Source organism: Ctenocephalides felis, unplaced genomic scaffold (genome assembly GCF_003426905.1).
Source record: "Ctenocephalides felis isolate EL2017-DRISC unplaced genomic scaffold, ASM342690v1 CF-g0.4_SCAFFOLD_00845, whole genome shotgun sequence".
Classification (NCBI taxonomy): Eukaryota; Metazoa; Arthropoda; class Insecta; order Siphonaptera; family Pulicidae; genus Ctenocephalides; species Ctenocephalides felis.
In genome coordinates, this window is record NW_020536999.1 from 58,925,471 (window position 1) to 58,941,025 (window position 15,555).

A 15,555-nucleotide genomic window follows, 5' to 3' on the forward strand; every position below is an offset into this window, starting at 1 on the left:
CCTTAAGGTAAAGTTGCATCAACTTGCTCATTGAAGTGATCAATAGGATTTGAATTTAAAAAATGAACTATTAACTCTTAATTAAACTTTACCCAAAAGTAATTAAGGAAATTGTTGTCTGGTATTTTATAGAAATCTGAATAATTTTTTTTCTGAAATGGTCAATTCTAAGAAAATAGCTCAACTATTTCCTATTCAATATCAATAATGTGCTTTTTAACTGATCTTTTCAATCAATTTAGAGGCAAATTCTCCAATAAAATAGAAATGTTATAAAAGGCTATGTTACGGGTCTATATTCGTAATAGTTGGTTTTACGAACCGTCAAAAAGCTATTAATTTGAGATGCTGTCAAGCGTTTTACACATAAAACCTAACCTAAAAACGCACAAAAACACATATGTGAAGTTAGGTTTTATGTGTGAAACGCCTGATCGCCTGACTGTTTACAACTTGAATATAAGTCGCAAATGTTTTGAGATAATGAAAAATAATTTTAACTATCGACTACAAGAAAATGCATTAACTAATCAATTTAGTAATATCGTTTATTATTATATTAGTCATCTAAAGTTTAAAAAAAAAAATCTTGAAAAAAAATTGAAATAATATATTATATACTATATATATTATAATTCTGTGATAAGTTCAAAATGTTTTTACTACGACGTACTAGTACTCATAATTTTCACATTTTATTTAAGTAGTTTTATATATTTTATCACATCACAAACAATGCAAATAGTCCTACATGTATTGTATTTATTATATTAAAAAATTTAAAGATAAATATTTTTATATCAATTTATAAAACTTATCTAAATTCGTAGTTCCCGCGCAAGATCATATCGTAAACGTAAAACAAATACAAGCAAGTAAAAAATTAATAAACAACTACAACACGCTCCCAAATTTCATGAAGAAAAAGCTTTTCTAATATGTTTCAATTAAATCAATGAAAAATACAAAACTTCACTAAAATTTTATTTCATTAAAATGCTATGAAGAAAATGGAACGCAATATGACACCTGTCATAAAGTACACTATTTCCCATAGATAAAGAAGAGTATGCTATTTTCCAAAATAATAATTTATATCAACTATGGCATGACAAATGAATGGTATTGAATATTCAGAACTATGAGTTTTAAATATTGCTTATATAAAAATATATACATGTATTCGCAAAATATAAGATTTAATAAAAAAATGCACTTTAAATTTGCACTTGTAAAACTAATGTAAATATGTATGTGGTTAGTGAACGTTTTTTTTACATTTGTTGAATATAATTCTTCAAAAGTATTCCTTGTAAGTTAATATAAACCCCAAAAATACAAATAAAAACAAGACACTTCACTAAATTTTAGAAGAAAATCCAATATGACACTTGTCAAAAATCTGACACTTGCATGTTAGCAAACAACGCTTAAATCAATAAATTCCGACACCTGTCAAAAATTTTACTACACAAATTATTAATTTATATTAGATCTATAACATTAAATATGAATGTTATTGGACCTTCAGAATTATTCAAGTTTTAATATTGCTACATTATGCTCATATAAAAATGTATACATTTATTCGCAAAATGTAATTAAGATTTAATATGAAAATGCATTTTAAATTTGCATTTTGAAAAAACGTTCACTTGAAACGTTGAATATACTTCTTCAAAGTATTCTTTGCAAGTTAATATAAACCCCAAAAATACAATAAATAATAACTAAACATTTGACAAAATTTTAGAAGAAAATCCAATATGACACTTGTAAAAATCTGACACTTGCATGTTAACAACGCTCAAATCAATAAATTCTGACACCTGTCAAAAATATTATTAATTTATATCAGATATATAGCAATGAAAATAAATATTATTTAACCTTCGGAATTATATACGTTTTAAATATTGTCACATTATGCTCATATAAATATATATATTTTAAAAAATATATGAGATTTAATTATAAAAAATAAATTACCAAACATCCAACTTGCACTTTTGAAAAACATTCACTAACCACAAATTTAAAATAATCTTACTTAAAACGCATTAAATATTTTTGCATCACCATCAAAAACTGGATGTTTTACACTATTATTACATTATTAATATGGATTATTACAAGTTTTATATAAAAGATTGATTTACCTTAGAAGACAAATGTCAAATGTATACATCCAATTCCAAATGTCATTATTTCACCAATAACATAAAAATATAGGTTATTGAACACACAGTATTGAATATACAGTAGTTGTCACAAGTTTTATATAATGTCATTTTCTTCATAAACTCATGTAAATACTTTCTTTATTATAATATGCTACTTCAATGTAATACACCAAAGAACACGCGACGAAAACCCAAAATTCATTGGCACTTGTCAAAAACGTTCACAATATTAAATATTTCTATTATCTTTGTATCCAAATTTAATACAAATTATCCTCGATCTTACGTCCCCAGAAAATTATTATTTTCAATTATCCGACTGCCAAGGGTCCGATTGTGAGCATTGAAAGTAATTCGAGTAGCCATGACAACACAACAGAGAACTGAATCGATCTGTGACGGCGCGACAAAGACAAAGTAGCGGGAGCGCCCCCTAACGGAGAGAGCCCGCGAATAATTCAGAAGAACGTAAACATTGAATATTGCCAACACAAAGATATGGGCGGATTCCTGAGTAGAGGTGGATTCTCGGTTTTAATAAAAACATTTTGCGAAGAAAACTTATATGAATGATAGTAAATTGCACAATATATGGAGCAAATAAGCAAATTAAGTTTCATTTTAAAAAGACTACACACAAGTGAGGTACATTGCAGAAGCCCCATTTATAATTTACTTCAAATTTAAGCAAAAAAAAAAACTAGTGGTGTATGGCATCGTGCCTTAAGGCAAATTGCTTGAACTTTCCGTACAAGAAACTAAATTTTCAAAAATACTGCAAAACTTGGAAAAAATTAGATTTTTCAGAAATTTTTAAATTTTTGAAAAAAAAATTGACTTTTTTAAAAATTTGATTTTTTTATATTATGATCTTTTTTGTATTTTGATTTTTTTAACACTTTTTTTTAAGCGATAGCGCTGCATAGCTGATTTGGAGTCGAAATATGAAAGCGCCGCGTAGTCGTCTAACGTTTAAATATTGGTACGGAACCTATATAAATTTACACATAATTTTTATATATTATTATAATCTTTATAAAATATCTGATAATACGATGTACATATGTCTAATGTTCATTTTTGACCGCCAAATGGCATATTTTTTTACTTTTTAACTTCCCGTAAGGTAAGTTATTGTAATCGTCCAAAAATCGAAATTGAAAATTTTTGCATTTCTCGACGTTTTGAAGGTTTCTGAATATTTTGGCATACCTCAGAAAAAATGGATGTGTGTGTGTATGTATGTATGTATGGATACAATTTTTCGTCCACGTTTTCGGGCGCATGGATGAACCGATTTGAATGGTTCAAAAAACATTCGATTCCTATTGATAGGGAGATGTGCTTATTAGTTTTTGGCAAAGACAGGTCCAGCCTTTGCCAAAAACTATTTGCTCTATATCGGAGATAAGGAGCAAATAGTGCGGAAAATGAAAATCGAGTTTTTGACAGAACGGAGCATCCGATTTGAATGATCTAAAAAACATTCAATTAGTAACGATTCGGAGAAATGGTTATTAGTTTTTGGCAAAGGCAGGCCCACCCATTTCAAAGATACAGAGCTAAATGTGCAAAAAATGGCAGTTTTTGAGAGAACTAAGCGTCCGATTTAAATGATTCAAAGAACTTTCTGCTTGTATTAACAAAATAATTGATTTTGGAAAAAAATTGTTTTAACTGTTTTTTTTTCAAAAAAAAATTTTTTGTGTATCGAAAATAATTCAGATTTTATTTTTAATTCTGACTAAAGTTCCAATATACTTCAAACAAATAATTTCAACTTTGCAATTCATTATATTTGCAATATAATTCTTATAAATATCAGACAATGTTACAATATTTATAATAATCTATTTGAAAACATTTAATATTCCTCAAACATTTCGTTACGGTACGGGAAGTTCCAGCAATTTGTCTTAAGGCACGATGCCACACACCCCACTAGTTTAATATTATTTTGTCACTTTTTACCAAGTATCTCCAAAACAGATAGACCTGCCTTTGCCAAAAACGAATCACCATGCCTCCTTATCAATAAAAATCGAATGTTTTTTTAATTATTCAAATCAGTTGATCCATGTTCGCAAAATCGTAGGTGAAAATTTGTATCCGCATACACACATGCACAGACACACACACACACACACACACACACACATCCATTTTTTCTAAGTTATGCCAAAATGTTCAGAAACTTATGAAATGTAAAGATTTATAAAAATTTTCATTTTCCATTTTTTTGCGATAACTATAACTTACCCTACGGGAAGTGAAATAGCGCAGCTCTAGTTTTATAGTAATTCGAACAAAAAGGTAACAAGGTAAGATAAAAGATAGGCTTGCAACGAATATTCGGAAAATAGCCGAATGCCGAATATTTGGCAACTATTCGGCAGGTTTTTGGCGCCTAAGCTCGTTTGTATTAAAGTAATTACTATTAGTAATTGTTATATTACTAACGCGCTATATATTCATTCTAGTTGTATGCCTAGTTAGACTTGCCATCACTATTCTGCTACTCTTTGTTATTCGGAATATTTGGCACTATTTATACTATTCGGCCGAATACCGAATACATGAATACCACATGTAATGGGGAAACAAATGGTAAAATTTTGAAAAAAGAATATACATGTATGTGAATGTTTTTCCAATTATTTCTTTCATAAACATTTATTATTTTCTTTTATAAACTCAATATTATTTCTAATATATTGCTAATCTTAACAAAATAAATAGAAAATGATCAAAAATATTGTTTGTATATTTTGCGATAAAGAGCCAATAATAGTTCTTTATTTGGAAATGCTTAGATTTCATATAATGAATGGCTTTATTGTATTGATACAGCACATGCGTGGAACCATTGAAATGATTCATATTAAATAATATAAACATGTAACAATAAATATCTTGTGAATATCCAGAAAAGATCTTCGCGTAATCATTTATAATGTCAACAATTGATAAAGTTTTAATTATTATATATACAATAACGAATTCCGTTATATTATATTATATTAAACTAAATACAGATCCATCGCATAAAAGATAAAACACCAACAATGCTGTCGCTGAGCGGCAAATTAAATGAATTAAATTGAATATTGCAAATCAAAAGATATGAGCGGATTTCCAAGGTGTATTCTCGGTTTTGTTGAAAACATTTTACAAAGAAAACTTATATGGAATGTCTGAAATGGTTTGAAAATGATAATAAATTGCACAATACATAAGTGGAGCAAATTAATGGGCCGATTCACCGATAAAACGGCCGAAGTCTTCATATCAATTCGTAGTGAAAACTGTCAAAAAGTTATTTTCCATGTGTAGTCAAGCGTTAATCTTAACCTACAAACGCTTAATGTTATCGTAAGTGTATTTTCTAATGTCTTATTGATAACACATACGCGAAGTTAGGTTTTATGTTTAAAACGCCTGGCCGTTCAGCAAATACATAGCATTTTGACAGTTTTTGCTACCGACTTATATGAATATGAAACATAGCGCTCGATTCTGCTGCATAACGGAACAATGTTATAGCAAGGCTATATTATGAAGAGCTTGCCATACAAAGGGTATGGGCGCATTGCCATACAGAATCGGCCCCTCTGGTATTTAAATAATTTATACGCAATTTTATTGGTCTATTTGATAAAAACCGATATACCAATTTTCAACTTTGTACCTCATCTTATGGCCGAGATATCATTGAAAATATGCCAAAGTGGCCCCTTCTTTCAAACTCACTTTTTGGCGTAACCATAAAAGATATCGAAAAAATTTTTACGTGATTCTACTCACATTGACTCAGACCACATTATGTAGAACAATCGATTCCAAAAAATCGTTTACTTGCTCTGTTCTTTTCAATTTTCCAATGTGTTCCACTAAATTGATTTGAACAATATTTGCAGTACTCAAAGAAAAAACAATAGGCTTTCGAATAACGCTAATTAGAAAGTGGTCCAAATAAATGCACTACCCGAAATAATCAATTGAAAAATTATTTTGTCTTTTTCAGCTAATAGTAAACGATTTTTTGGAATCGATTGTTCTACGTAATGTGGTCTGAGTCAATGTGAGTAGAATCACGTAAAAAATTTTTCGATATCTTTTATGGTTTTATGGTTAGTGAGTTTGAAAGAAGGGGCCACTTTGGCATATTTTCAATGATATCTCGGCTATAAGATGAGGTACAAAGTTGAAAATTGGTATATCGGTTTTTATCAAATAGACCTATAAAATGGCGTATAAATTATTTAAATACCAGAGTGGGGCCGATTCTGTATGGCAATGCGCCCATACCCTTTGTTCGAAATGATGAAAACAAATTCCAAGTAATTAACTACTAATATTCAACTTAAAACAAACAAAGTAATCTATAGGTATACAAGTAATAGTTATTATTAAAAGAAATCTAACGGAAAGACTTACTTTTGACTCTTTAAATGTTTTTACAGTCTACAGATCATGTTAACGTAGGGCTACGGTTGAAAGCAATAATGAAAACTTGTTCAAACAAACATACTACATCTTTCTGACCTTGGACTCTATCTCAAAATCACTATAATTTAGCTGTTATGACTCTACTACCGTACCCTGGCACAACCGTACCCTGTTTTCCCCCACACTACAAACCCCATACAGACTTCGTATCTAAACAAAAATTTAGTGCAGCTTTAGTTTTTGTTCGAGAAAGCCATATATAGAGAAAAACATAATTTTAAATATATTATAATATATAGTATATTAAGCTAAATAAATATATATTTCCTTTGTGGATTCTCTCTAATATGTTTGCTAAAATATTTTTTGCGTATTTTCGCTTCTGTAAGAAGTAGTGTATAATTAATCTGTTGGCGTTTGTACGTTTTTTAGGTTAGGTTTTACATTTAAAACGATTAACTGCGCAGCAATTATATAGCATTTTGACAGTTTTTGACACCAATTTATATGGAGATTGTAACAATATTGTGTTACATTACATTCGGAGATTAATGGTAGAATTGGCCCCTTAATAAAACGTCGAGCGATCCTAGTTTTGTCACATAGTTGTTTTTAGATAATGTGTAGAAACTATTTATCGAATATAAAAATATAATCATATTCATTTTAAACACCTTTTTTTGGCATTTCTTTCTCTTGGTGTTTTACGTTCAGAGGTCTAGTTTAAAGGTCAGGCACAATGGCGCTGCTTTTGCATATTGTTCGGCAACCCTAATTAATGGCGCAAAATTTGAAATAAAAAATAATGAATTTTGAAAATTAGTTATTTGAACCTAAATAAACCTTGCAGTACACTCGTATTATTTGTTGTAATAATACAATACTTACAAGAGTATACTAATAATAATATATTATAGTAGATATACAAACGATTGTGCATTTTGAAACGTTTTTCGTATGCCTCCGTCAAAATTGTTCTGATTTATAAAAATCAGTAATAATTAAATATATATTTGTTAAAGATAGATAATGTCATTCTAATTAAATGTACATGAACAATTTACTTGATTAATTCCTAAAACACATTTTTTTTTTTTTTTTATTAATTCTTTTATTTACAACTGTCCAGTATAGGACATTCAGTAAATTTAATGGATTTACAATAGTCCGCCGAAAAGGTACATTGTATACTACTTTGACTTGTTGGAAAAAACAACTCAGTAGTTAAAACACAATTTTAAAAATTATTATTATGATTAGTTTTCTCAGTGCAAATATTTTGCGCAAATAACAAAAATTCTAATAAGAAATATAAAAACATATACCGAAAAATAAATATGTGTATGTTTGGTGTATTTTACTGTCGATATCTTAAAGCATGATTTTAAAAATCTGTATAATTTCCAGAGAGGAATTTTAAAAATTAAGTTACTGTGTAAATCAAACTCTAAGTTACATCTTTAAATATTTATTTTACCTATTTATTTTATAAAGTTTTTCTTTTAGGATATTTAAAAAATCTTAATTTGTGTTAAAGTAATAATCAGTTTAATGTCTTATTCAGTACTTTATATGCAGTTAAATATTATGAAAAAATATTAAAACACACCAACAATTGATTAGGTATAATATGCATGTACACGTTCTAAAATATCAATAAATAAATAAATTCATTCACGTATTTATTTAGATAAAATATTACAAAGGGTTTCTTTATATAGTGAAAAAATAATTAGAATTTAATCAGAGAAATTCCATTTATCATAATATAAACACAACGTCGATATAAGTTGATATCAGGAATGGTTTATATAAAATTATGTTTACAGATATTTCTGTATATATATGGTATTATTGTTTTTGTGAATTGTAATTAACATGAATATTAGTAATTTGACCCATTTAAAATAAATAATTACATAAAAAAGGTTCATTGCCTAAAGTTTTCTGGGATAAATTAAAATATTAGGGTCCTACTATAAGATTTTAAAAATTAATTAGACAGATTCAAAAAATTTCGAAACGAGTTAAGAAACAATATTTATGCAAAATCTGAGCTATTACAATATTATCAGAAATGATATTTATTACTATTGATTACAGTTTGCTTGCTAATAAATAAATTTTTATCTTACCAATATATTGCATTTAACTAAAGCGGACAAATATAAAATAAATAATCATTGGGCTTGAGATTAAAAACAACAATCTAATATATAAATCTATAAAGTATTAATTAAATAATAAATGTTGTTTAAAATACAAATCAGCAATTAGGTCTATTTTCTCAGGACGACTACTATCAAAAAACTTGTAGAATGAATTTCTGGAATCAAAATTAAGAGCAATAAACTAATATATGAATGGTTGAACGTTTATTATATTTTTAAAAATAAAAATTAACAACTAGGTCTAATTTCAAACCTCTATTTTTGTAGGATGAAAATCTCAAGGAACTTGTTAAATAAATTATTAAGCTCGAAATTGAGAGTAATATACTGATATATAAATCAATCAAAAACAAGAATATGTTCTTGTTTATTATCTTTTAATATAAATCAACAATTGGGTCTAATTTCAAATATTTATTTTTTTAGGACGAAACACTCAAGAACCTTGTAGAATAAATTATTGGGCTCAAAATTGAGAGCAATAAATGATATATAATAAAGAATAAGTTATTGTTTAATATCTTACTACAAATCAATAAATAGGCCAAATTTCTAACTTCTATTATTTTCTGAAGACCACCCTGAATAAACTTATAGAATAAATTATTGACCTCCAAATTGAAAGCAACAAACTAATATATAAATAAAGAATAAGTTATTGTTTAATATCTTTAAAATAAAAATTATTAGAGATAATTTCTAATCTTTATTTTTCTATTATGACCAACTCAAAGAATTTGTAGAATAAATTATGGGCTCAAAATTGAGATTAATAAAATAATATATAAATAAAGAAAAAGTTATTGTTTATTGTATTTTTTTAAATGAAAATGAACAATTAGGTCTACTTTCTAACCACTATTCTTCTAGGAGGACCAATTCAAAAACTTGTTGAATGAATTATAAAACTCGATATATTTTAAAATAAAAATTAACAATTAGGTCTAATACCTAATCTCTATTTTTCTAGTACAACCAACTCAATGAACTTGTAGAATAAAATTTTGGGACAAAATTGAAAACAATAAACTAATATAAATGAAGAATAAGTTATTATTTATTATATTTTTTAAAATAAAAATTAACAATTAGGTCTAACTTGCAACCTCTAACAAAAGGACGAAAAACTCAAATAACTTGTAGAATAAATTATTGGGCTAAAATTGAGAGCGATAAATAAATAAAGAAGAAGTTATTCCTTATTATATTTTTGAAAATAAAAATTAACAATTATGTCTAATACCTAATCTCTATTTTTCTAGGATAACCAACCCAATGAACTTGTAGAATAAAATATTGGGTCAAAATTGAAAACAATAAACTAATACATAAATAAAGAATGAATAATTGTTAATTGAATTTTTAATATAAAAAGTAACAATTAGGTCTATTTCCTGACCTCAATTTTTTTAGTGCAACCAACTCAAAAACTTGTTGAATGAATCACAAGGTTCGATATTTTTAAAAATAAAAATTATCAATTAGGTCTAATAACTAATTTTTATTTTGCTAGTACGACCAACTCAAATAACTTATAGAATAAATTATTGGGCTTGAAATTGAAATCAACAAACTAATATATAAATAAAAAATAAGTTAATGTTCATTATATTTTTAAAATCTAAAATTAAAAATAACAATTAGATCTAATTTGTAACTTCTAATTTTTCTTGGACGACAACTCCAAAACTTGAAGAATAAATTATTGGGCTCGAAATCGAAAACAATAAACTAATATATAACACTAAAATAAAGAATAAGTTATTGTTTATTGCATTTTTTATAATAAAAAGTAATAATTAGGTCTAATATCTGACCTCAATTTTTCTAGTGCATCCAACTCAAAAACTTGTAGAATAACTTATTGGGCTCGAAATTGAGAACAATAAACTTACATAAATAAAAATAAGTTATTATTTATTATATTTTTTAAAATAAAAATTAACTCTAACAAAAGGACGATAAACCAAAATAACTTATAGAATAAATTATTGAGCTAAAATGGAGAGCGATAAATAAATAAAGAATAAGTTATTCCTTTTTATATTTTTGAAAATGATAATTAACAATGAAGTCTAATACCTAATCATATACTCTTCTTGTATCTATGTATCTAATCTCTATTTTTCTAGAACGACCAATTTAAATACTTGTAGAATAAATTATTTGTCTCGTAATTGAGAGCAATAAACTAATATATCAATGAAGAGCAAGTTACTGTTTATTATATTTTTGGAAATAAAAATTAACAATTAGGTCTAATTTCTAACCTCTATTTACCCAGGACGCCCACCGTTAAGATACTTATAGAATGAATTATTGGGCTCGAAATTGAAAGCAACAAACTAATATATAAATAAAGAATGAGTTATTGCTTATTATATTTTTTAAAATAAAAATTAATAACAATTAGGTCTAATTTTTAGTCTCCATTTTTCTAGGACGACCAATTCAAAAACTTGTAGAATAAATTATTTGGCTCGTAATTAATTGCAATAAACTAATATAAAAATGAAGAACAAGTTATTGTTTATCATATTTTTTAAAATAAAAATTAACAATTAGGTCTAATTTCTTACCTCAATTTTTTTAGTGCATCCAATTCAAAAACTTGTAGAATAAATTATTGGGCTCGAAATTGAAAGCAATAAACTAATATATTATTAAACGGCAAGTTACTGTTTTTTATAATCTCTTTAATAAAAATTAACAATTAGGTCTAATTTCTAACCTCTATTTTTTTAGGATAACCAACTCAAAGAATTTGTAGAATATATTATTGGGATCAAAATAGAGAGCAACAAACTAATATATAAATAAAGAATAAGTTATTGTTTTGAAAATAAAAATTGACAATTAGGTCTAATTTCAAACCACTATGTACAGAATAATTTATTAGGCTCAATAGCTGAAAAGAATGAACTAGTATATAAATCTATAAAGTTCAATAATACCATCTAAATAAAGAAAAAGTTAGAACTTATAGAATAAATTATTGGAGCAATCTATTAACTCAATATATAATTTTAATAATCTTGTCTAAATATATATAAAAAAATATTATTCATTATATACATTTAACATAAAAGGCAATAATTAGTTTGAATATTTTGCTCCTGCAGGGTGAACAACTTCACAACGATCCGTTCACATTTGGCAACACGCGTAACAAAGATTTAGTCATTTTCGATTCGATAACGCATTTGTGTTCAGATCACCAGTGGTAGCGTTACGCAGAGAGCTTTTACTGTTGTGTTCTGTTATATATAAAAAAGTTATAGTATCTTTTATAAAAGTTGTGTTCGTATGTTAATAGACAGTTGTGAAATATCACGAACAAATATAAGGTACGTTTTAAATATTTAGTGAAAATAGAAATGTAGAGTTTTGGAATACTTTCCAATGGCGGCTTATTTGGTACATCGTGAAGCTGATGCAAGTCGTGCTAAAGACAATGTGATATTACAATATTATTTGCACATTGTTTTAAGCATTACTTAATTTATTTAACATTATCAAGCGAAATTATAATAAAAAGTGGTTTTACTTAGTTTTTGGTAATGTAGGTATCTACTTCAAAAATTACAGTTGGTGTTATACCAATCCATAATCCGCCATTTATACATACTTTTAGTGAACACTAATCATGTTTGTACAATTATGGATATTAAACTAGTAGTGCGCACACATATTTTATACATACGTGCACATGAAATAATGAGATTTTTGGACATTGTGTGCTTTGTAGTTAAATAAATAAATTTTTAATATTTTTAATTTTTATATACTAAAATATCATGGGACTACGGTAAGTGGTTGAATTTATTAAAGTTTGGAATAATAAGCCGTAATAAGTTTGGAATAATTTTTTAGTGAGATTATTAGTTTTTAGTAAAGCAAGTTTTTTTGCCTTCAGGCAATATGCTACTTGCAATTAGTTTGTATTAATATTACGAACATAAATTTATTAATAATAATGTATTACTACATTCGTTTGGTTATTTTGCTTTCATCCGCCATTACCTTTGATCCGCCGCCATGATCAAAGTTGCATCACTTTTTACGTATTTTAGAACTATATAATAGTGATATTGTTTTATTATATTAACTACAGCATAAATTGTTAAAAGTAACAACTAATTTGTTAATAGTGACTAATTTTATAGTTAAATAAAAACTATAATCTGTGTCTGGTTGAAGATTGATCTAGCGGTGCAACTTCACGTCATACATGGTCATTTAAACTTTTAATAAATAAATTTATTATACGATTTATATTTATAACAAACATAAATATAAGAATAATGTCTGTCTAAATAATATTTTGTTACAATTAGTCTTGTTTTAATTAAAAATAATTTGTTGAAAGCAAGATTAACTACATTCTGTCCATATAGTCATAGCTACCAACATAAGAATATAATACACTTATACCGAATAAGTTAAACCATAAATTTATTATGCAGGTCATCATTAGAAGACTGCTGATTTTTTAATCTGTGAACTGAAATTACATCAAGATGGGTGGACATCAAAATGACCCTATGCAAAATAATGGCAGTTTGAATCAGAATAAAAGTAAGTGAATATAAATTTAGTTTTGTTTAAGTATTTTTATGTGTTTTTTGCAAATTGTGTAATTTGCGAGTGTGCAAGGTGCACGATTTGATCTACAAGATGGCTGCTTTAAAGTGAAGTTGAGAAATCGCTAATCTAGTATAATTTTTCTGTAAATAGTGATTCTATTGCGAATTTTTGTATCAAATTGTATTTTTAAAACGTTTAAATTTATTTCAAAGAAGTTTAAGAGTGATAATCATATTTCAGAATGATTGCAGGTAAAAAATATAACATATGTAGTAGTAGTAATTGATTAGCTAATGGCCGTCGTTTGAAATTTAGATTTTTTTTAGGTTAGTTAAAAAAACTTTACAATATAGATAAAATATAATATTTGATTTACTAATTAATATTTGAATCAATACTTTCATATGTATTCATTTCATTGAATCTTCATTATGATAAAAAAAACATTTGTTTGTTTTTGGTACGAGTACGTTGATTGATCGTTGAAATTTTGTTTCTACTCCACAAACAGACAATAAATTTTTGAATACTTTTTGCACTTCGTTGAAAATGGAATAATGTGCAAAATAAGCGTACAAATACATTTGTTTTAATTCGAAATTTTATTAAAACATTTTTCAATGGCCTTGATAGAAATCCGCAGGCATCGCCTTTACGTGGTACACATGCCGCCAACACTTTAGAAGTAAAATTTGTTTTAAATTATGCTTTTTTGCAAATATATGATACATAGGTATTTAAATAGTGAAAATTTTCATATATACAATAAAACCCCGTTAAGACGATTATGCTTGATACGATTTCTCGTATAATTTCGTGTAGTAGTAGTAACAGATTAGCTAATGGCCATCGTTTAAGAAAAGTAGATTTTTTTAGGTTAGTTGAAAAAACTTTACAATATAGATAAATTTTTTGATAAATCAATATTTATATCTGTATTTACTGAATCTTCATTATGGTCAGAAACACATTTGTTTGTTTTTGGTACGAGTACGTTGATTGATCGTTGAAATTTTGTTTCTACTCCGCAAACGGAAAATAATTTTTTGAACAGTTTTTACATTTTATTGAAAATGAAATATTCTACAAAATAAGCGTCCAAATACTTTTGTTTTAATTCGAAATTATATTAAAACATTCTTCTATGACCTTGATAGAAATCCTCACGCATCGCTCTTTACGTGGTACACATGTCGCCAACTTTACTTTTGAAGTAAAATTTGTTTTAAATTATACTTTTTAGCAAATATATGATATATAGGTATTTAAATAGTGCAAAAATTCACATATATACAATAGAACCCCGTTAAGACGATTATGCTTGATACGATTTCTCGTATAATACGCTTTCGTACTTGAGACTTGTTTTTGCACAATCGTCTTAATGGAGATTTGAATATACATATGTAATTTATAAATTATATTTGATTTTTTTTTTCAAGTTTTATAAAAATACTGATTATCAGAAAAAAATCAGATGTATAAACAAATTTTGTTCGATTTAAAGTATGATTATTTACAATTTCTCGTGTAATCAGGAGTTTGATTATACATATAGAAATTATTAAAAATATTTATATTCTAGCAAATGCTTAATCTCAAGTTATAAAAAAACTGATCTAAAAAATCGGATGTATAGAAAATTTAGTCCGATTTAAAGTATGATACAGTATAGTGTCAAATGTTAAAATTATGAAATTAATTATTTGTATGTAAATTATACAAAATATGTAATTTCTAGCAAATGCTTAAGTTATAAAAAACTGATCGAAAAATTCGGATGTATAGAATTTAGTCCGATTTAAAGTATGAAACAGTTTAATTTTGCTTTTTAATTTACAATTTCTCGTATAATACGCTTTAATACTTTAGACATGTTTTTGCTCCCGTCCCTACGCAATCGTTTTAGCAGGGTTTTGAATATAAATATCTAAAATATAAAAAATATTTAGTCTGCAGCTAATGATATTAATCTCTAGTTGTACAAAAAACTGATTTTTCGAATAAATCGGATGTATAGAAAAATTTAGCCCGATTTAGAATATGATAGTCAAATGCTGTATACGTTTTACATTATTTTCTATCAATACAATACTTGAGTTTTTATTAATTATTACTAATATTTTTTATTTAATCCCTTTAGGCGATACACATGCCGCCAATAC